This window comes from Loxodonta africana, chromosome 1 (genome assembly GCF_030014295.1).
Source record: "Loxodonta africana isolate mLoxAfr1 chromosome 1, mLoxAfr1.hap2, whole genome shotgun sequence".
NCBI classification, from domain to species: Eukaryota; Metazoa; Chordata; class Mammalia; order Proboscidea; family Elephantidae; genus Loxodonta; species Loxodonta africana.
In genome coordinates this window covers 78,610,824-78,633,349 of record NC_087342.1, presented here as the reverse complement: position 1 = coordinate 78,633,349, position 22,526 = coordinate 78,610,824, and the positions used below count along the sequence as shown (strand labels likewise).

Below are 22,526 nucleotides of genomic sequence, written 5' to 3'. Positions count from 1 at the left end.
GGCCACTCTTTCAAATATTACTTAACTTTTTATTTGCAAGGCCCTTGTGTTTGTAAATACCTAATCTTAACATATCAGTATTATCCACTCACTCACCAAAATTATATGAGCTCCTTTGCTGTCCATGTCTAAAAATAAATTTCGTTATTTTGAGACAGTGATGGTTTGGTAGAGCAGGAGGAGGGCGACAAAGGGGAGGAATAGGTAAAACGGGAAGAAGCTTTTCTGCTTGTTCACCTCCCGCGGCTCCATTTTATCAACAGTACGTAGCTCACGCCCTTGCTTCGGCTCTATGCTCGGGGCTCTCGTATGCCTCAGGACACTACTTGGCCTTCTCAGTACAATTTTTACAAATAACCCAGATGGAGTCCTTCATTCCCCTGGCAAGGTCCTGGAGAAAGGTTTTGACACTGTCGGCCATTTCTTCACCGTTCAAACTATCAACTACACGGGAGTGAGAAGTGCCTCAAAAATCTCTCATCATAGGCCAGGCAGCTCCGTGGAGGAGCTCGGCTCTTTCGGGCTAGGGTGCCACAAGTGGCATTAAAAAAAAAAGGAAAAAGTGACATCAACTCCGACTCCTACCGAACCCTGTTGGTCAGAGGAGAATCGCAGCTTTCGGTATCCAAGAAAACACGCCTAACCAACTCAGCGCCAAGAGACCAAACAGTACGTAGTCGGCAGGATTCGAACCTGCGCGGGGAAACCCCAATGGATTTCTAGTCCATCGCCTTAACCACTCGGCCACGACTACAGCTGGCTGCAATTACTTTCCATAATGCCTTTCGTCCCCGCCCCCACCCCCGACGCCTATTCCCCTGCCGCCCACACCCCCCAGCCCTCTCGGCCTGGAATCTGACCCGTACGCCTCCAAGTCACTCTCTCAGCTGGTCTGGTGGGGTGCAACAACTGGACGTCATTAATTACAAAGAAAATGCAAACTAAAAACAATGAAATAATACTCCCCTTCACCAAAATGGCTTCAGATAAAAGAACTGAAAATATCAACTCTTGTTGATAATACGGAACAACTGAAACTTTCACACATTTCTGATGACACTGACAACTGACACATTCACACTTGTACACTATTTGGAAACAGTGTCTAAAGCTATATACGTGTGTGTGTGTGTGTGTGTGTGTGTATATATATATATATATATATATATACTTACTATAACCCTGAAACTCCACGGGTGCATTTAGACTCATGAAAAATGAATGAGTATTGCTCTTGGAAGAAATGTACAAAAATGTTCTTAGCTACATTAGTTGTTTTATATGTACATCTAAAGTGAAATGAATGAAAAATCGTGATGTGCAGTATAATACAATGGAATATGACGACAATACAAAGGAACTACTAGTATTAGAAACAAAGTGGATGTAGCCAATAAAAAACATATTACATGAAAGAAGCTATTCTCAAATGGGCACATATTGTATGATTCCGTTTATAGTACATCAAACTACAGGATCAGAAAATTTGAATTGATTGAGAGAGATACAAGAGAGCTTCTGAGAGCTGAGAAGTTCTATATCTTAGTCTGGATGTTGGTTATAGGAGATATACATATGTAATAACTCATCAAGCTGAATAATTAAGTTTTATGCATTTTACTCCATGAACTAAAACCCAATTTAAACAAAAAAAGTAAAAGAAGGATTTCCTTGGATGTCTTTCTTCTCACCTGCAGTACATCCTGTCTCTTCATTAGTGCTGTTCAAAATGTAGTCTGCAGATTGGTGCCTTCTAAGAACTGTGTTTTGCATGTCTGTGGGCATTAGAAACTTTTGCATCAATTTGGCTGATCCAGGATGTTGAACACCTCTTATTAAACAAAGTAGAAATCATTTTTGGAACTGGGTGAGCCACTTAATTGTCAAGCATCACAACTGTGTTGCCACTTATGATCTTCTAAGATTGATTTGATACCTAGAACCCAAGAGAGTATACAAATCTGAGGAAATATTATAATTTACTTTTATACTTTATTATTTTAAAATGATATTAATCTTAAGGCTGCTTTCTGTATTTATAATTTATCATTATTAGCAAAAATAAAATAAACAGACTAGCCAGGTGTCTTTGAGGTGATTCTGATGAATGGTGACTCCGTGTGCCTCAGAGTACAATTGTGCTCCACAGGGCTTTCAGTGGCTGATTTTTTCAGATGCAGATGGTCCAGCCTTTCTTCCCAGGGCTCTGGGTGGATTCCAACATCCAACTCTATGGTTATCACCCCAAATGTGTTAACGATTTGCACCACTCAGGGACTCTATTAGCTAAACAGGGAAGTAAAATTAATATTATTTATTTGTTACTCTAATTTACATGTGGGAAACAAGGTTAAGGAAGCTAGAGAAGCCAGAAAACAAGTAGGGTATGTGCCAGAGAGTAGTGGTCTAAAAACAGGTCTCTGGCGTGACTGAAAAAATATAGAACAGAAAATAAAGAAGAAACACTCCGTTCGGTGACAGCTCGTCTTTCAGAATCGGCCTCTCTGGAATGAACGAGGAAGTTGCAGTAGCTGAAGACCACCTGCAAAGTGAATTTAAAAAAAAGTCCTCCCCGCCCCCCCCCACCCCGCCCCGTGTGTCTAGTTCGATTCTCAAACCCCGGTCTCCAATGAGCAAAGCAGCCTAAGCTATCTGCTTTAACCACGTTTTGTTGCGACCGTCAATTCGGATGTAAGATTTTAAAGTATTTCCTCCAAAAAATATTTTAGATTCTTTTACAAATTCTCCCTGGCGTGAGGTCCAAGACTTCTCAGTTCAGAGGAAAAAATTCATCTACCTCCCGTTTCTCCCAGCTCTCCAGTTGGCCTGAACGAGCCTTGGCCCCTGCTGGGTAGATGTTACGCTGGGCGTATCCGGGAAGGGAAGAAATTATCAAGTGGTATGGTCAATAAAGGTATTAACTTAATACAGAGATTAAAAATGGCATGTATGGGGCTGAGCACTGTAGAGGGCGCACGTGAGTCAGAATTTTTGCTTGCAATTTCGGATGTCGTTGTAATTGACGTCCTGCTTGAGCGGAACTCGCAGTGATTTCGCGATTTTTGTGCGTAGATATGGTGGGAGCGGTGTTTAGAGCAGAAGTGGGATGGGCAGTCAGCTTTCACATTTAAGCACCACTGCGACTGGGGAAGTTTACTAGGCGTTGCTTCAAATGTAAATAATAAGAAAGAAAGTTCTTAGTTTGCTCCACTTGTTTCTGTTAAATAAAACCTATTGAAGCCCAACTTTTTCCTGAAGAAATTCTCTCTGGCTCCTCTACACTTCACTTTCTGCCCGTAGCTCAAATGGACTCTAAAGAGGAGACTGCGACCACAGAAATTCAGAGACTCAGTACAATACGTACTATCTACATTGTACTCAGCCACCTTTTCCTCAGTCCTAGTCCAGGAGCAGAGGAAACATAGATTCGTCCCTGGCATTTCAAGTAGGTGATCTCAAAACTAGTTGAGAGATGGCCTGTGACAGACTGATAGAAGGTGGATAGTTACAGTTTTTGGAGAGAAGAGAAAAGGGGACGATCCATTATAAAAGTCCTCCAGGTCTTTTGGCTTCTCACCTCCTCTACTACAACTTATCTGCCCCCTCCTAAAGAGAACTAGACTTTTCCTTGCCCTCAAGCCTTCCTCTGCAAGATCCTTCTAAAAGATTTTCTCCTAGTTTAAGTCAAAACACAAAAATGCTTTTAGTTCATATTCTGAATTGTATGGTCAAATCCACATTGATTCATCACGACTGTTATTATTATTCTCAGGATCAATAGTTGAAAATATTTATAGGGAAATGCAGAATCGTTCCACAAGGATGTGGCAACTGACCCGAAAGAACGTAGACTTCACCCAAGGTCTTTGGGTTAATGTGTCAGTGCTCTCCTCTTTTGACCCATCAGCATTTAGGATTTGTGCTCCATTTCTTCTTTGGCAACCTCTTCAAGTGATGAAACTGGCCCAAACACCCAGAGAGTGAGTTCAGGACAGATGGACAAAGACGTTGCTATGCACTTTGATGACTTCTACCTTCTCGATATCCTCCATGTGCGTGAATGAGAGGTAGACGAGACTTGGCGTTGAGTCTTTGCCTCCTCAGCATAAACCTGGGTGAAACATCTATTTCTCTACATTTTAGAACATGCCAGAGAAGGAGATGAGACAAAGAAGTGGCTCTCTTCTTTCGCAGGAATGAATTCTTCTACACCTGACATTATTTGAGAGTCCTGGGTTCTCCATCCCAGAGAAGGAACATTGATTTTTCCCAAGCATTAGAGCAGATTTTTCTTCTTTAGGATTCTCTAGCCTCTTAACACTCAACTTTCCCCCAAACCCTCTTAAACGGACTGCTGAGTCTTTGGGCCGTGCAGATGGTGGTCCATATATCAGTGACTGTTGAGAGATCTTGGAGAGGATATGTGGATAATAGAAAAGACAACAAACAACTTCTACGTGAGCACCATTGTCCCAACAAGTTAGTTAAGAAAGAAACATCAAGGCCAAAAAACTCAACTTAAGAATGAAGTAAGTTTCTGAGAGTCAGAAGATCTTTGGGCATGCTTTTGGAGGCAAGAAAAATGAACCAAAGGCTTCCTGCATGCTAAGCATGCACTCTACCACTGAGGTACGGCCCCAAGTAAGCCTACGTTTTCAGAGGAATCTTCATGACTATTCTCCGAGCTTTTGAGGACTAAGTCAAGATAAAATCACTTTATGTTCAATTCTGCTGTTTCCAAACTCCCTACACTGCTCTCTCAGACACAGACACACCTAGAGAAGGATACTTCAGTGCTGGAAAAAGAAAAGAATTGTTCCTGGTCAATGGTCTTTCACCAGATTGCCCGGAGCCTGCTTTCATTCCATCACTTGGGTGAATCCCAGGATATAACATTCTCTTGGAAATTGTCTGAATGTAACTTTCTATTCTTTTGACTCTTGGAAACATATTAATGTTTTACAGAGGCAAATATGTAAATAAAATTAACTCAGATGTTTGTGAAAATACTTTAAAATTAAATAAAAACAGAAACAAATAAATCGAATGATTTCAAAAGAATAACTTATCCACATTGGAGAAAAAAGAGAACAGATTCAAATAAATGTTTTCCATAGTGCCTAGTCTTCTTTGTAAGACAAAAAGGATGACAAGCAAATTAAACTCTACATAGTGCCTTTTTTTTTTTTTTTTTTTTTTAAATAACTCTATGGGTGCACAGGAAACCCTGGTGGTGTCATGGTTAAGTGCTACAGCTGCTAACCAAGAGGCCGGCAGTTCAAGTCCGCCAGGTGCTCCTTGGATACTCTATGGGGCAGTTCTACTCTGTCCTATAGGGTCGCTATGAGTCGGAATCGACTCGACGGCAGTGGTTTTTTTTTTTTTTTTTTTTTGGTATGGGTGCACCAGTTCTGATATTATTTCAGGTAAATTTTAGGCTTGAGAAAATAAGTACACATATTGAGGTTGTTGGAAACCAGGGATCTCACTGTGGGAGATAGAAGGAAAACAGGAAATTGGAACGGGGGAAGGTAAGAAATTCCCTCTGAGTGCTGGATAAGTATTCCTCCCTTTTCTTCGAATCCATTCCAACTCATGAATGGCGACCCCATGTGCTACAAGAGCAGAAGTGCTCCATAAGGTTCTTTGGCTGTAATCTGTTAAGGACCTGTCCTGGTGGTTAAGCGCTGGACTGCTAACCGAAAGGTCGGCTGTTGGAACCCACCCGTGGCTATGCGGGAGAAAAAAGGTAGTCAGTCTAAGGGGAAAGAGTACAGCTGTGAGTTGGTCGGCATCGACTCCACCGCAATGCTTTTGGGTTTTGCGGTTAATCGTTACGGATGACCAGGAGCACAACTGCACTTGACTAGCTAACCTAAAGATGGGTGGTTCTAGCGGAAGGAAAGGCCTGGCCATCTGCTTCATTAAGGTTACGGCCCACAAACGGGGTCACCACATGGGGTCAACACGAGTCAGAATCCTCTGGAGAGCAACCAACAACCATTTTTAAGGAAGCGGATTGCCAGGACTTTTTCCCACAGTGCTGCTGGGTAAGTCCCACCGCCAACCTTTCGTCTGCCATTAAGTTAGCAAGCGCAACCATTTGCGCCACGCTGGAACCTTCCTCTTAGAGTGTAGTGATTCGTTTTCAACAGGATTTTTAAACATTCCTTGTGATGAAAAACATCCCCTTCCCGCACCGTCCCCACACACATAATGCGTAATATCAGAACAGAAATAAATCGCAAGTGCAACAGCATGTAGCATATGGGAATCCCTTACTCCATCAGTTCCTAGGTTTACTCCTTAAATTTCAGTTCCCTATTTTTTTCATTTTAAATAAAATATGCAAAACGTCGATTAACACTTCATCGAAGGCCTCAAATCAAACCCATTGCCTTCCAGTCGATTCCGACTCATAGCGACCCTATAGGACAGGGTACAAGTGCCCTATACAGTTTCCAAGGCTGTAAATCTTTTCCGAAGCTGACCGCCGCCACGTCTTTCTCTACCTGAGCTGTGGGTTCGTTGCAACCGCCGACCTTTTGTTAGTAGCCGAAAGCTTAACGACTGCCCCACGAAGGCTCCTGGACAGATAGAGATTTTTGTTTTTTTTCGATAGTCTTGCGTTGGATAGTTGTGCTATTCGGTTGTCTTCGAACTCAAAGTCTTGGAATGTGAATCTTTTTTAAGAAAGTAATTATGCAAAATCGAAGCCAGTTGCCGAAACCCGGGATTGAACCAGGGACCTTTAGATCTTCAGTCTAACGCTCTCCCAACTGAGCTATTTCGGCTCCGCGGAAAGCTGGCTTTAGTGGTTCCTATGAAAATATTTTCACGGCTGCTACGTTTTCAAGTATTTAGTCTTAATTTATTCTACTTTATGCACTTGCTCAGTTATAATTACAGAGGCTCCACTACCGTCCATGTCTAAAAATGAGATCCAATTTTCAGAGACCTTGGATGGATTGGTAGAGGACGTAGAAGGCGACAAAGAGGAGGAATACGTAAAACGGGGCGATGCTTTTCTGCTTGGTAACCTCTGATTATTCCACGCTCCAAACGTTGCTACGAGAACTAAGAGAATTTCAAATGAAACGATAGAGTCTGTTCTTTTTCTCTTCTTTCAGTCTTTTTCTGTCCTGCTTGTCAAAGACACTGGAAAAGGGAATAGAGGATTAGTGAGCATGTTAACGTAGTGGCGGTTCCTGGCTTCGAATAGAGGAAATCCTGAGCAAGCCAATTCTGTTTTCTCTATTTCCAGCCTTTTTCCTTGTCTTCCTTGTGCTGACACAGGCGCCCTGGGTGGTGAGGAGACAGGGAGAATAAATGGGGAAACATTTCAAAGCAAACCATCGGATAATATGTTTAATACCTATGAGCACACAAAACGTGTTTTGAAAATGAGAAAAGTACTTAACTGCTGGAAATCGTAAAAAGCAGATGAGTGTGCCTGGTTTCGAATCTTCTCAAGGAAAAGACACTCTCCCATTGAACCACACCTCTCTCAGGACAGAAACATCATGAAGATCCTTCTTGAAATATTAGCCATATTGCTAAGGGATTTTTGGCAGATCTGATAGTGGACCAGAGGGAAAGTTCACTGTTTCAGATTTCACTGTTTCTAAACCTCTACACTACACCAGGAAATATGTAAACAGGTTGCAGACAAAAAAAACACTTTCTACTCCTAGGATATTCCACCCCATCATCCTCCTCTTCCCAGGTCTCCTCTGTAGTAAACTAACTGCCTTGGCCATTTTTTCCTGCATACACCAGGAAAGATGTATAATGGAACTCTCTCTTGTTTTTTCAACTTGTCTCTCTATCCACTTTTTCTTTTCTTTTCTTTTTTTTTTTTTTCACTTCTTGCAAAGTTTTTCAAGCCCCCTTCTCCTTAGGAAGAGGTGATTAACCACAGTCTAGGAGAAGATATTTCAATACTTACATCTGACAAAGGACCCTTATGTAGAACATATGAACCCCTGTGAAACACCAAAAAGACTGAAACACAATGAGAAAGAGTAAATACTAAACATATACTTCACTAAAGAAGAATATACTTGAACACAAGTTTAAAAAAACAATGAAATAACACTACCTTTCACCAAAATTAAAAAAAAAAAAAAAAAAACTCACCTCTGCTTTACCAGGCATGATGTTCTCCAGGGACTGGTCCCTCCTGATAACTTGTCCAAAGTATGTGAGACCAAGTCTCCCCCATCCTCCCTTCTAGGGAACATTTTTGTTGTACTTCTTCCAAGACAGATTTGTTCATTCTTTTAGCATACAACAGTATACTCAATATTCTTTGCCAACATCACAACTCAAAGGCGTCAATTCTATTTCGGGCTTTCTTATTCATTGTCCAACTTTTGGCATGCATATGAGGCAACTGAAAACACCATGTCTTGGGTCAGTCACACCTTAGTCCTTGAAGTGACATTTTTTTTTTAAACACTTAACACAGGTCTTTTGCAGCAGATTTGCCCAGTGCAATTTGTCTCTTGATTTCTTGACTGTTGCTTCCATGGATGTTGATTCCGGATTCAAGTAAAATGAAATCCGTGATGACTTCAATCTTTTCTCTGTTTATCATGATGTTACTTACTGGACCAGTTGTGAGAATTTTTTTATTCTTTGTGTTGAGGTGTAATCCATACGATGGCTGTGGTCTTTGATCTTCATCCTTAAGTGCTTCAAGCTCTCTTCACTTTCACCAAGCAAGGTTGTGTCATCTGCACATTGCAGGTTTGTAATGAATCTTCCTCCAATCTTGGTGCTGTATTCTTCTTAATATGTCTAGCTGCTTGGGTTATTTGCTCAGCATATAGATTGAATAATATGGTGAAATGATACAACTCTGATGCACACCTTTGCTCATTTTAAACCAGTCAGTATTCCCTTGTTCTCTTGGAACAACTGCCTCTTGATCCCATTCTTTGCAATGTTACTCATACTTTGTGACGATCCACACGGTTGAATGCCTTTGCATAGTCAATAAAACACAGGTAAACCTATTTATGGTATTCTCTGCCTTCAGCCAGAATTCATGTGACAGCAACAATGATATCCCTCATTCCACGTCCTCTTCTGAATCCGGCTTGTATTTCTGGCAGTTATCTGTCGATGTACTGCATTGGCTTTCGAATGATCTTCAGCAAAATTTTGTGTGTGATATTAATGATACAGTTCGAAATTAATAGCTATGTAAATATTTTCGTAGGGATCACTAAAGCCAGCTTTCTGCGGAGCCGAAATAGCTCAGTTGGGAGAGCGTTAGACTGAAGATCTAAAGGTCCCTGGTTCAATCCCGGGTTTCGGCAACTGGCTTCGATTTTGCATAATTACTTTCTTAAAAAAGATTCACATTCCAAGACTTTGAGTTCGAAGACAACCGAATAGCACAACTATCCAACGCAAGACTATCGAAAAAAAACAAAAATCTCTATCTGTCCAGGAGCCTTCGTGGGGCAGTCGTTAAGCTTTCGGCTACTAACAAAAGGTCGGCGGTTGCAACGAACCCACAGCTCAGGTAGAGAAAGACGTGGCGGCGGTCAGCTTCGGAAAAGATTTACAGCCTTGGAAACTGTATAGGGCACTTGTACCCTGTCCTATAGGGTCGCTATGAGTCGGAATCGACTGGAAGGCAATGGGTTTGATTTGAGGCCTTCGATGAAGTGTTAATCGACGTTTTGCATATTTTATTTAAAATGAAAAAAATAGGGAACTGAAATTTAAGGAGTAAACCTAGGAACTGATGGAGTAAGGGATTCCCATATGCTACATGCTGTTGCACTTGCGATTTATTTCTGTTCTGATATTACGCATTATGTGTGTGGGGACGGTGCGGGAAGGGGATGTTTTTCATCACAAGGAATGTTTAAAAATCCTGTTGAAAACGAATCACTACACTCTAAGAGGAAGGTTCCAGCGTGGCGCAAATGGTTGCGCTTGCTAACTTAATGGCAGACGAAAGGTTGGCGGTGGGACTTACCCAGCAGCACTGTGGGAAAAAGTCCTGGCAATCCGCTTCCTTAAAAATGGTTGTTGGTTGCTCTCCAGAGGATTCTGACTCGTGTTGACCCCATGTGGTGACCCCGTTTGTGGGCCGTAACCTTAATGAAGCAGATGGCCAGGCCTTTCCTTCCGCTAGAACCACCCATCTTTAGGTTAGCTAGTCAAGTGCAGTTGTGCTCCTGGTCATCCGTAACGATTAACCGCAAAACCCAAAAGCATTGCGGTGGAGTCGATGCCGACCAACTCACAGCTGTACTCTTTCCCCTTAGACTGACTACCTTTTTTCTCCCGCATAGCCACGGGTGGGTTCCAACAGCCGACCTTTCGGTTAGCAGTCCAGCGCTTAACCACCAGGACAGGTCCTTAACAGATTACAGCCAAAGAACCTTATGGAGCACTTCTGCTCTTGTAGCACATGGGGTCGCCATTCATGAGTTGGAATGGATTCGAAGAAAAGGGAGGAATACTTATCCAGCACTCAGAGGGAATTTCTTACCTTCCCCCGTTCCAATTTCCTGTTTTCCTTCTATCTCCCACAGTGAGATCCCTGGTTTCCAACAACCTCAATATGTGTACTTATTTTCTCAAGCCTAAAATTTACCTGAAATAATATCAGAACTGGTGCACCCATACCAAAAAAAAAAAAAAAAAAAAACCACTGCCGTCGAGTCGATTCCGACTCATAGCGACCCTATAGGACAGAGTAGAACTGCCCCATAGAGTATCCAAGGAGCACCTGGCGGACTTGAACTGCCGGCCTCTTGGTTAGCAGCTGTAGCACTTAACCATGACACCACCAGGGTTTCCTGTGCACCCATAGAGTTATTTAAAAAAAAAAAAAAAAAAAAAAGGCACTATGTAGAGTTTAATTTGCTTGTCATCCTTTTTGTCTTACAAAGAAGACTAGGCACTATGGAAAACATTTATTTGAATCTGTTCTCTTTTTTCTCCAATGTGGATAAGTTATTCTTTTGAAATCATTCGATTTATTTGTTTCTGTTTTTATTTAATTTTAAAGTATTTTCACAAACATCTGAGTTAATTTTATTTACATATTTGCCTCTGTAAAACATTAATATGTTTCCAAGAGTCAAAAGAATAGAAAGTTACATTCAGACAATTTCCAAGAGAATGTTATATCCTGGGATTCACCCAAGTGATGGAATGAAAGCAGGCTCCGGGCAATCTGGTGAAAGACCATTGACCAGGAACAATTCTTTTCTTTTTCCAGCACTGAAGTATCCTTCTCTAGGTGTGTCTGTGTCTGAGAGAGCAGTGTAGGGAGTTTGGAAACAGCAGAATTGAACATAAAGTGATTTTATCTTGACTTAGTCCTCAAAAGCTCGGAGAATAGTCATGAAGATTCCTCTGAAAACGTAGGCTTACTTGGGGCCGTACCTCAGTGGTAGAGTGCATGCTTAGCATGCAGGAAGCCTTTGGTTCATTTTTCTTGCCTCCAAAAGCATGCCCAAAGATCTTCTGACTCTCAGAAACTTACTTCATTCTTAAGTTGAGTTTTTTGGCCTTGATGTTTCTTTCTTAACTAACTTGTTGGGACAATGGTGCTCACGTAGAAGTTGTTTGTTGTCTTTTCTATTATCCACATATCCTCTCCAAGATCTCTCAACAGTCACTGATATATGGACCACCATCTGCACGGCCCAAAGACTCAGCAGTCCGTTTAAGAGGGTTTGGGGGAAAGTTGAGTGTTAAGAGGCTAGAGAATCCTAAAGAAGAAAAATCTGCTCTAATGCTTGGGAAAAATCAATGTTCCTTCTCTGGGATGGAGAACCCAGGACTCTCAAATAATGTCAGGTGTAGAAGAATTCATTCCTGCGAAAGAAGAGAGCCACTTCTTTGTCTCATCTCCTTCTCTGGCATGTTCTAAAATGTAGAGAAATAGATGTTTCACCCAGGTTTATGCTGAGGAGGCAAAGACTCAACGCCAAGTCTCGTCTACCTCTCATTCACGCACATGGAGGATATCGAGAAGGTAGAAGTCATCAAAGTGCATAGCAACGTCTTTGTCCATCTGTCCTGAACTCACTCTCTGGGTGTTTGGGCCAGTTTCATCACTTGAAGAGGTTGCCAAAGAAGAAATGGAGCACAAATCCTAAATGCTGATGGGTCAAAAGAGGAGAGCACTGACACATTAACCCAAAGACCTTGGGTGAAGTCTACGTTCTTTCGGGTCAGTTGCCACATCCTTGTGGAACGATTCTGCATTTCCCTATAAATATTTTCAACTATTGATCCTGAGAATAATAATAACAGTCGTGATGAATCAATGTGGATTTGACCATACAATTCAGAATATGAACTAAAAGCATTTTTGTGTTTTGACTTAAACTAGGAGAAAATCTTTTAGAAGGATCTTGCAGAGGAAGGCTTGAGGGCAAGGAAAAGTCTAGTTCTCTTTAGGAGGGGGCAGATAAGTTGTAGTAGAGGAGGTGAGAAGCCAAAAGACCTGGAGGACTTTTATAATGGATCGTCCCCTTTTCTCTTCTCTCCAAAAACTGTAACTATCCACCTTCTATCAGTCTGTCACAGGCCATCTCTCAACTAGTTTTGAGATCACCTACTTGAAATGCCAGGGACGAATCTATGTTTCCTCTGCTCCTGGACTAGGACTGAGGAAAAGGTGGCTGAGTACAATGTAGATAGTACGTATTGTACTGAGTCTCTGAATTTCTGTGGTCGCAGTCTCCTCTTTAGAGTCCATTTGAGCTACGGGCAGAAAGTGAAGTGTAGAGGAGCCAGAGAGAATTTCTTCAGGAAAAAGTTGGGCTTCAATAGGTTTTATTTAACAGAAACAAGTGGAGCAAACTAAGAACTTTCTTTCTTATTATTTACATTTGAAGCAACGCCTAGTAAACTTCCCCAGTCGCAGTGGTGCTTAAATGTGAAAGCTGACTGCCCATCCCACTTCTGCTCTAAACACCGCTCCCACCATATCTACGCACAAAAATCGCGAAATCACTGCGAGTTCCGCTCAAGCAGGACGTCAATTACAACGACATCCGAAATTGCAAGCAAAAATTCTGACTCACGTGCGCCCTCTACAGTGCTCAGCCCCATACATGCCATTTTTAATCTCTGTATTAAGTTAATACCTTTATTGACCATACCACTTGATAATTTCTTCCCTTCCCGGATACGCCCAGCGTAACATCTACCCAGCAGGGGCCAAGGCTCGTTCAGGCCAACTGGAGAGCTGGGAGAAACGGGAGGTAGATGAATTTTTTCCTCTGAACTGAGAAGTCTTGGACCTCACGCCAGGGAGAATTTGTAAAAGAATCTAAAATATTTTTTGGAGGAAATACTTTAAAATCTTACATCCGAATTGACGGTCGCAACAAAACGTGGTTAAAGCAGATAGCTTAGGCTGCTTTGCTCATTGGAGACCGGGGTTTGAGAATCGAACTAGACACACGGGGCGGGGTGGGGGGGGGCGGGGAGGACTTTTTTTTAAATTCACTTTGCAGGTGGTCTTCAGCTACTGCAACTTCCTCGTTCATTCCAGAGAGGCCGATTCTGAAAGACGAGCTGTCACCGAACGGAGTGTTTCTTCTTTATTTTCTGTTCTATATTTTTTCAGTCACGCCAGAGACCTGTTTTTAGACCACTACTCTCTGGCACATACCCTACTTGTTTTCTGGCTTCTCTAGCTTCCTTAACCTTGTTTCCCACATGTAAATTAGAGTAACAAATAAATAATATTAATTTTACTTCCCTGTTTAGCTAATAGAGTCCCTGAGTGGTGCAAATCGTTAACACATTTGGGGTGATAACCATAGAGTTGGATGTTGGAATCCACCCAGAGCCCTGGGAAGAAAGGCTGGACCATCTGCATCTGAAAAAATCAGCCACTGAAAGCCCTGTGGAGCACAATTGTACTCTGAGGCACACGGAGTCACCATTCATCAGAATCACCTCAAAGACACCTGGCTAGTCTGTTTATTTTATTTTTGCTAATAATGATAAATTATAAATACAGAAAGCAGCCTTAAGATTAATATCATTTTAAAATAATAAAGTATAAAAGTAAATTATAATATTTCCTCAGATTTGTATACTCTCTTGGGTTCTAGGTATCAAATCAATCTTAGAAGATCATAAGTGGCAACACAGTTGTGATGCTTGACAATTAAGTGGCTCACCCAGTTCCAAAAATGATTTCTACTTTGTTTAATAAGAGGTGTTCAACATCCTGGATCAGCCAAATTGATGCAAAAGTTTCTAATGCCCACAGACATGCAAAACACAGTTCTTAGAAGGCACCAATCTGCAGACTACATTTTGAACAGCACTAATGAAGAGACAGGATGTACTGCAGGTGAGAAGAAAGACATCCAAGGAAATCCTTCTTTTACTTTTTTTGTTTAAATTGGGTTTTAGTTCATGGAGTAAAATGCATAAAACTTAATTATTCAGCTTGATGAGTTATTACATATGTATATCTCCTATAACCAACATCCAGACTAAGATATAGAACTTCTCAGCTCTCAGAAGCTCTCTTGTATCTCTCTCAATCAATTCAAATTTTCTGATCCTGTAGTTTGATGTACTATAAACGGAATCATACAATATGTGCCCATTTGAGAATAGCTTCTTTCATGTAATATGTTTTTTATTGGCTACATCCACTTTGTTTCTAATACTAGTAGTTCCTTTGTATTGTCGTCATATTCCATTGTATTATACTGCACATCACGATTTTTCATTCATTTCACTTTAGATGTACATATAAAACAACTAATGTAGCTAAGAACATTTTTGTACATTTCTTCCAAGAGCAATACTCATTCATTTTTCATGAGTCTAAATGCACCCGTGGAGTTTCAGGGTTATAGTAAGTATATATATATATATATATATATATACACACACACACACACACACACACACGTATATAGCTTTAGACACTGTTTCCAAATAGTGTACAAGTGTGAATGTGTCAGTTGTCAGTGTCATCAGAAATGTGTGAAAGTTTCAGTTGTTCCGTATTATCAACAAGAGTTGATATTTTCAGTTCTTTTATCTGAAGCCATTTTGGTGAAGGGGAGTATTATTTCATTGTTTTTAGTTTGCATTTTCTTTGTAATTAATGACGTCCAGTTGTTGCACCCCACCAGACCAGCTGAGAGAGTGACTTGGAGGCGTACGGGTCAGATTCCAGGCCGAGAGGGCTGGGGGGTGTGGGCGGCAGGGGAATAGGCGTCGGGGGTGGGGGCGGGGACGAAAGGCATTATGGAAAGTAATTGCAGCCAGCTGTAGTCGTGGCCGAGTGGTTAAGGCGATGGACTAGAAATCCATTGGGGTTTCCCCGCGCAGGTTCGAATCCTGCCGACTACGTACTGTTTGGTCTCTTGGCGCTGAGTTGGTTAGGCGTGTTTTCTTGGATACCGAAAGCTGCGATTCTCCTCTGACCAACAGGGTTCGGTAGGAGTCGGAGTTGATGTCACTTTTTCCTTTTTTTTTTAATGCCACTTGTGGCACCCTAGCCCGAAAGAGCCGAGCTCCTCCACGGAGCTGCCTGGCCTATGATGAGAGATTTTTGAGGCACTTCTCACTCCCGTGTAGTTGATAGTTTGAACGGTGAAGAAATGGCCGACAGTGTCAAAACCTTTCTCCAGGACCTTGCCAGGGGAATGAAGGACTCCATCTGGGTTATTTGTAAAAATTGTACTGAGAAGGCCAAGTAGTGTCCTGAGGCATACGAGAGCCCCGAGCATAGAGCCGAAGCAAGGGCGTGAGCTACGTACTGTTGATAAAATGGAGCCGCGGGAGGTGAACAAGCAGAAAAGCTTCTTCCCGTTTTACCTATTCCTCCCCTTTGTCGCCCTCCTCCTGCTCTACCAAACCATCACTGTCTCAAAATAACGAAATTTATTTTTAGACATGGACAGCAAAGGAGCTCATATAATTTTGGTGAGTGAGTGGATAATACTGATATGTTAAGATTAGGTATTTACAAACACAAGGGCCTTGCAAATAAAAAGTTAAGTAATATTTGAAAGAGTGGCCAAAACAGGTACTTTCAGGCAGCTGAAATAGCTTAGTTGGGAGAGCGTTAGCCTGAGAATCTGGGGCTCTGTGTTTCAATTCTGGGTTTTGGTAGTGGTGTCTAGTTTTCCAAAATTACTATGATCCCTAACAGTTACATCCCAAGGCGCTGGAATTCTAATAGAACTGAGTATAGCACAGCTAAACCTGCAAATCTCGGAACCTGTGTAAGGCCAAAACCCGTCATAAAAAGAAAAAGTAAATGTTTTCCGCTAAAAGGAGCAATAGAAAAGTGGTAAGACTGTCAAGGGCAGTAAACCTGCGAAACCAAAAATGAAAAACAAGGCAGTCTCGTCAAGTCCGGCACTCACAGGTTCCAGTCTACATTTATCCAACAGGGAAGTATGTGAAGAAAGTTACATTAATATCTATATCATCTCTCGGTGCAATTTTTACTGATTTTTTTCAATTCCAATTACGTTGTGCAGATATATATTTTTTTCATCCTCTGTTTTATTTACACTTTCCTGAGGTCATCCATGGAAATCCTGGTTCCATAGTGGTTAAGTGCTATATGGCTGTTAACTAAAAGTTGGGATTTCAAATCCACCAGGTGCTCCTTGGAATCTCTGTGGTGCGGTTCTGCTCTGTCCTATAGGGTCGCTATGAATTGGAATCCACTCAACGGTGATCAGTTTTGGGGGTTTGAAGTTTTCCATGAAATGTTAACTGACATTTTGCGTGTCTTGTTTTTCTTCTTTGTAACTGACAACAGGTAACAATTTATTTAAAATAATAATAATTTAAAAAAAGCCAAACCCACTGCTGTCGAGTCCATTCCAACTCATACCAGGTAATAGGACAGAGTAAAACCGCCCCACAGGATTTCCAAGGAGCGGATGGTGAATTCTTGGTTGGCAGCCTCGCCCTCAAACATTATGCTACCAGGCTCAGGTAATAATAGCAATTTTATATTGGTTGCTTATAGCTTAGGATAAGTGCTACAAGTGTTAGGAGGGAAGAATCCAGAATACTCTGTTATTAGGTATCTGTTTTGCTAGTGAGGTGATACAGTGTTATTTGGAAGTAGATTAGTTGTAGAAATATATTGTAAACTCTAGGGCAAACACTAGCCAAATTTTAAAATGAAGTGTAATTGATATGCTAAGAGAGGAGGGAAAATGCAGTTTGTGCTTTTCTTCCCTGCCTCTTAATAACAATGAAAACTTGCAGAAAGGAGAAGAAGCCTTCTATGACGTGGTGGAATGTTGCTTCGCCATGAGCAGACCCGGGGTGTGAGCACTTTGTTTTCCTCCAATTCGTTCCTGTCTTTATTGTGCTTAAGCCGCCCAGTTGGGTGGCTCAAAGAGTGTCAAGGACCGTGGTCCAAGTAAGTATAAAGCGATTTACCCTGTCTGATAGTAGGGAAAAAAAAAAGTAAAGATATTCACAAAGAGAAAAGTGGGAAAAGTCTGAAAATATAAAAACGTGCCAATGTTCACCTGTGAGTCGGTAAGGAAAAAAGGCATCCAGATGGAGGTGCTGGGGATCGAACCCAGGGCCTCGTGCATGCTAAGCACGCGCTCTACCACTGAGCTACACCCCCTTGTTAAGCCAGGTGTGAGGCTGTTATGTAATGCTGATTTACACAATTGTCTGCAGGCGGTTTAAATCTTAACGTTTTCACAGAGCAAAACTTACTGTGTTCAGTTGTTCTGTTCCTGGGTTGGATCCTGCCTCGCAGCCTGCCACGAGAAGCGGGAAACACATTCCGGACCAAATGACCCTGAGATCTCCCAGCAGCCACTGGCTTCTTCAAGGACTGCTTTTAACTGCCTGAGTGTCAGTTGCAGTCCACCACGAGGGAGAGTCCCCGGACTGAACGTTCTGTTGTCTGATTTTCTTTTTGAAAAATCTCTGTCTGTGAAGCTTGCAGAAAGACATAAAAGATAGGAGAATACAAAGATGAGCCTTGTGAGCGCTGCGAGGGAATCAAGAACCAGGTGGGGAGATAAGACTAGAGGTTCATTAACTCACAGTACCTTACGGAATCGAAGAGCGACAAGTACATGTCTCATAGTCAAGCTCATGCAAAGGGCTGCGTCCCGCCCCTGGATTTGGAAACGTGGCGAAAGCTTTGCCTCCGCGATGCTGTACCGCTGCTTTTTTAAGAGGCGGAAGTCAGAATGGAGGAGAAAAGGCCTCTGTTGTTAAAATGTCTCTTTTAGACCAAATTATTTCCTTAATGAAGAAAGCATAGGAGAAACGCCTTATAGGCTAGGCACAACCTTCAAAACAAATTCACTCTTTATAAACTTTCCCCAAGCCTGCAGAACTCCGCAAATCTATAAGGTCTCCAAGAGTCCGAATCGACTAGACCGCAATGGGGTTTTTTTTTTTTTTTTTTTGAAGGCGCGAAAAGTAGACGCTTTCCAAGTTAAGGAAATACGTGGTGTGACTGTTAATCCAGATATGATGGAGAAAATCCAAATCTTCACGGATGGAAGGGACGGGTGCCCGGAATCTACTGTTTAAGTTACTACTGTATTAGAAAGACACCTGTCTGGGAACTGAACTGCGAGGAGGAGGGGGCGCGAGCGAGTGGGTGAATAGGGGAGAGGGGCGAGTTTTACCGCGAAGGAAAGGAGGATGCTGTGCGGAGGAGAGAAGCAGCAGCAGGGTAGTAGACGGCAGAGAGAAGAGGAATAGGGTTTGAAAATGGGTCACTAAGAACGGTAGGATAGGGATCGGCGCGCAGGTGGGAAGTGACCAAGTTCTGGTCTTTACTGTGTTTTTTGTAGGCCCTCGGGAAGGGAGAGGCTAAAGTCCTTTCAAAGCGTCTTGTCTTTCTTTGGGGGCATTGAATAGAGTTAGAAAGGGGGGAGAAGGAGCTTGATTTGGGACTTCATTTATTTAGGATACTTATGAATTTAAGGCGCAAATTCATGTTAATGTTTGATAAGCACGGTGAGTTTGAGACTAGAATGGTACAAAGCTCTCTTACTTCAGGTTTTTATAAAGCATGTGGCTGTTAAGGACAGGGTCTCTGCACAGAGGTCGAGCCTGAAGAGAGTCCACTGTAATTTGCAGATTTGACGCTCCCTAAGAATTTTTTTTTTTTTAAGAGTATTCATTGAAAACCAAGGGAAAAGCTTTGCCTCTAGAGTGATGTTGGACTCTGGAGTTCATATTACCATTACCTTCTTGGAATTTCTGAGAAGATCTAATAAGCAACAGCTCCCAGGTGAGATGACATGTAGAATTTCCACATTCTGTTGCATCGCCTTTCTTTTGAATAGGCATAAATATGGATCTCTCTTAATCAGCTGGCCAGGTAGTTATCTTCCAGATTTCTTGGCATAGACTAGCCAGCACTTCCAGTGTTGCGTTCGTTTGTTGAAACGTCTCAACTGGTATTCTGTCAATTCCTTCAGCCGTGTTATTCTCCAATGCCTTCAGTGCATCTTGGACTTCTTCCTTTGTATCATCCATTCTTGATCATATGCTACTTTCTGGAGTAATTGAACACCAATCCATTCTTTTTGGTTCACTGACTCTGTGTATTCCTTCCAACTCCTTTTCTTGATTTCTATGTTGTTCAGTATTTTCCCCATAGAATCCTTCAATATTGCAACTTGAGGCTTGAATTTTTTCTTCAGATATTTCGGTTTGAGAAATGCCAAGGGTGTTCTTCCCTTTTGGGAAAGTCCAGGTCTTTGCACATGTCAGCATAATACTTTACTTAGTCTTCTTGAGCTGCCTTTTGAAATCTTTCCTTTGACTCATTTACTTCATCATTTCTTCCATTTGCTTTAGCTACTTCACATTGAAGAGAAAGTTTCAGAGTCTCTTGTGACATCCATTTTGGTCTTTTCTTTCTTCCTTGTCTTTTTAATGACCTCTTGTTTTCTTCACATATGATGTCCTTCACCAATTCATCTGGTCTTTGGACATTAGTGTTCAACAGGTCAAATCTATTCTAGAGCTGGTCTCTAAATTCAGGTAGGATATACTGAAGGTAGTACTTTGGCTCTTGTGGACTTATTATAATTTTCCTCAGCTTCAACTTGAACTTGCATATGAGTAATTGATGGTCTGTCCTGCAGACTGATGATATTCAGCTTTGCCATTGTCTCTTTCCACAGATGTAGTCGATTTGATTCCTATGTATTCCACCTGGTGCGGTCCACGTGTAGTCGCTGTTTATGTTGATGAAAAAAAGATATTTGCAATGAAGAAGGCATTGGTCTTGCGAAATTCTATCATGCAATCTCTGGCATTGTTTCTATCACCAAGGGCATATTTCCCAACTCCTGATCCTTCTTCGTTTCCAACTTTCGCATTCCAATCACCAGTAAGTATCAATACATCCTGACTGCATGTGTGATCAATTTTAGACTGCAGAAGTTGGTAAAAACTTCAATTGCCTCATCTTTGGCCTTACAGTTTGGTGCAGAAATTTGAATAATAATGGTATTAACTGGTCTTCCTTTTTGCTTTTGGGTATTATCCTATCAGTGACAGCACTGTACTTTAGGATAGGTCTTGAAATGTTCTTTTTGATGATGAATGTTATGCCATTCCTCTTCAATTTGTCATTCCTGGCATTGTAGACCATAGGACTGTCTTATTCAAAATGGCCAATACCAGTCCATTTCAGCTCACTAATGCCTAAGATGGAGATGTTTATGTATTGCCTTTCATTTTTGACAATTTCCAATTTTCCTAGATTCATAGTTCATATATTCCACATTCCGATTATTAATGAATGCTTGCAGCTGTTTCTTCTCATTTTGAGTTGTGCTACATCAACAAATGAAGGTCCCAAAGCTCAACTCCACCCATGTATTAAGGTCGACTCCACTTTGAGGAGACAGCTCTTCCTCAATCATCTTTTGAATGCCTCCCAAGCTGAGGGGCTCATCTTCCAGCACTATATCAGACAATGTTCTGCTGCTATTCATAAGTTTTTCAATGGCTAATTTTTTTCGTAAGTAGACTGCCAGGTCCTTCTTCCTAGTCTCTGTTAGTGTTGAAGCTCAGCTGAAACCCATCCATCATGGATGATCCTACTGCTATTTGAACACTGGTGGCATAACTTCCAGCATATGGCAACAAGCAAGCCTACACAGTACAACAAACTGACAGACATGTGGGGGGACATGGGCAATTTGGTCCTTCAGGGAATTTGAATGTGTCTGTGAATCTTCTATGAATTTGCCTTGGTCTAGTTGTGCTGACTTACCCAATATTGTGTACTGTTTCGCCCTTCACCAAAGTTACCACTTCTCTGTTGTCTAGTTAGTGTTTTTCCCTCCCCACTCTTCCCCTATCTTGCAACCATCAAAGACTGTTTCTGTGTGTGTGGAAACTTTTCGTGAGTTTTTATAATAGTGGTCTCGTACAATATTTATCCTTTTGTGATTGACTTATTTCACTCAGCATGATGCCCTCCAGATTCATCCATGTTGTCAGATGTTTCGCAGAGTCATCACTGTTCTTTATGGTTACATAGTATTCCATTGTGTGTATGTACCATAGTTTGTTTAACCATTCATCTGTTGATGGGCACTTAGGTTGTTTCCATCTTTTTTTGCTATTGTGAATAACGCTGCAATGAACATGGGTGTGCATATGTCTATTCCTGTGACAGTTCTTATTTCTCTAGGATGTATTCCTACGAGTGGGATGGTTGTATCATATGGCCTTTCTATTTCCAGCTTTTTAAGGAAGCACTGTATTGTTGTTCCAAAATGGTTATACCATTTTGTATTCCCACCAGAAGTGCATTAATATTCCAATCTGTCCAAAGTTGTTATTTTCTCTTTTTGTTTTTTAATTCCTGCCACTAATGTTGGGGTGAGATGGTATCTCATAGTAGCTTTGGTTTGCCTTTCTGTAAGGCTAGTGATCGTGAGCCTTTTCTTGTGTGTCTGTAAGCTGCCTGAATGTCTTCTTTGGTGAAGTTTCTGTTCATATCCTTTGCCCATTTTTTAATCGGATTATTTGTCTTTTTGTTGTAGAGGTGTTGGATTTTCCTATAAATTTAGATCTTTTTCGGATATGTCATAGCCAAAGCTTTTTTCCCAGTTTGTAGTATTTCTTTTTACTCTTTTGATGAAGTCTTTGGATGAACATAAATGTTTAATTTTTACAAGTTTCCAGTTACCTAGCTTATTTTCTGGTGTTTGTGTATTGGTATTCATGGTTTGTATCCTACTTATGCTATATATTAGGGCCCCTTGGTTGACCCTATTTTTTCTTCCATAATCTTTATAGTTTTTGGTTTTATATTTAGATTTTTGATCCATTTTAAATTAGTTGTTGTATATGGTGTATAGGTCTTATTTCATTTTTTTTTTTAACAGATGGAACTTCAGTTTTACCAGCACAACTTGTTAAAAACACTGTCTTCTCCCAATCTAATGGACTTTGGTCCTTTGTTAGAGATCATTTGACTATAGATGGATGGGCCTTTTTTTTTTTTTTTCCCAAGAGAA

The 22,526-nt window shown here is 41.3% G+C and overlaps 5 non-coding genes and 1 pseudogene across 5 annotated transcripts; 2 read left to right on the top strand and 4 right to left on the bottom strand.

Moving 5' to 3' along the window:
- LOC100660430 (etoposide-induced protein 2.4 homolog) overlaps window positions 1-22,526 on the bottom strand; it is a 253,196-nt pseudogene that overhangs the window by 127,804 nt on the left and 102,866 nt on the right.
- Window positions 673-754, bottom strand: TRNAS-AGA (transfer RNA serine (anticodon AGA)). Its single transcript has one exon. It is a non-coding gene; the product is annotated as a tRNA-Ser (tRNA).
- On the bottom strand, window positions 6,722-6,794 carry TRNAF-GAA (transfer RNA phenylalanine (anticodon GAA)). The gene has a single exon. It is a non-coding gene; the product is annotated as a tRNA-Phe (tRNA).
- On the top strand, window positions 9,254-9,326 carry TRNAF-GAA (transfer RNA phenylalanine (anticodon GAA)). Its single transcript has one exon. It is a non-coding gene; the product is annotated as a tRNA-Phe (tRNA).
- TRNAS-AGA (transfer RNA serine (anticodon AGA)) lies at window positions 15,294-15,375 on the top strand. The gene has a single exon. It is a non-coding gene; the product is annotated as a tRNA-Ser (tRNA).
- TRNAA-AGC (transfer RNA alanine (anticodon AGC)) lies at window positions 17,561-17,632 on the bottom strand. The gene has a single exon. It is a non-coding gene; the product is annotated as a tRNA-Ala (tRNA).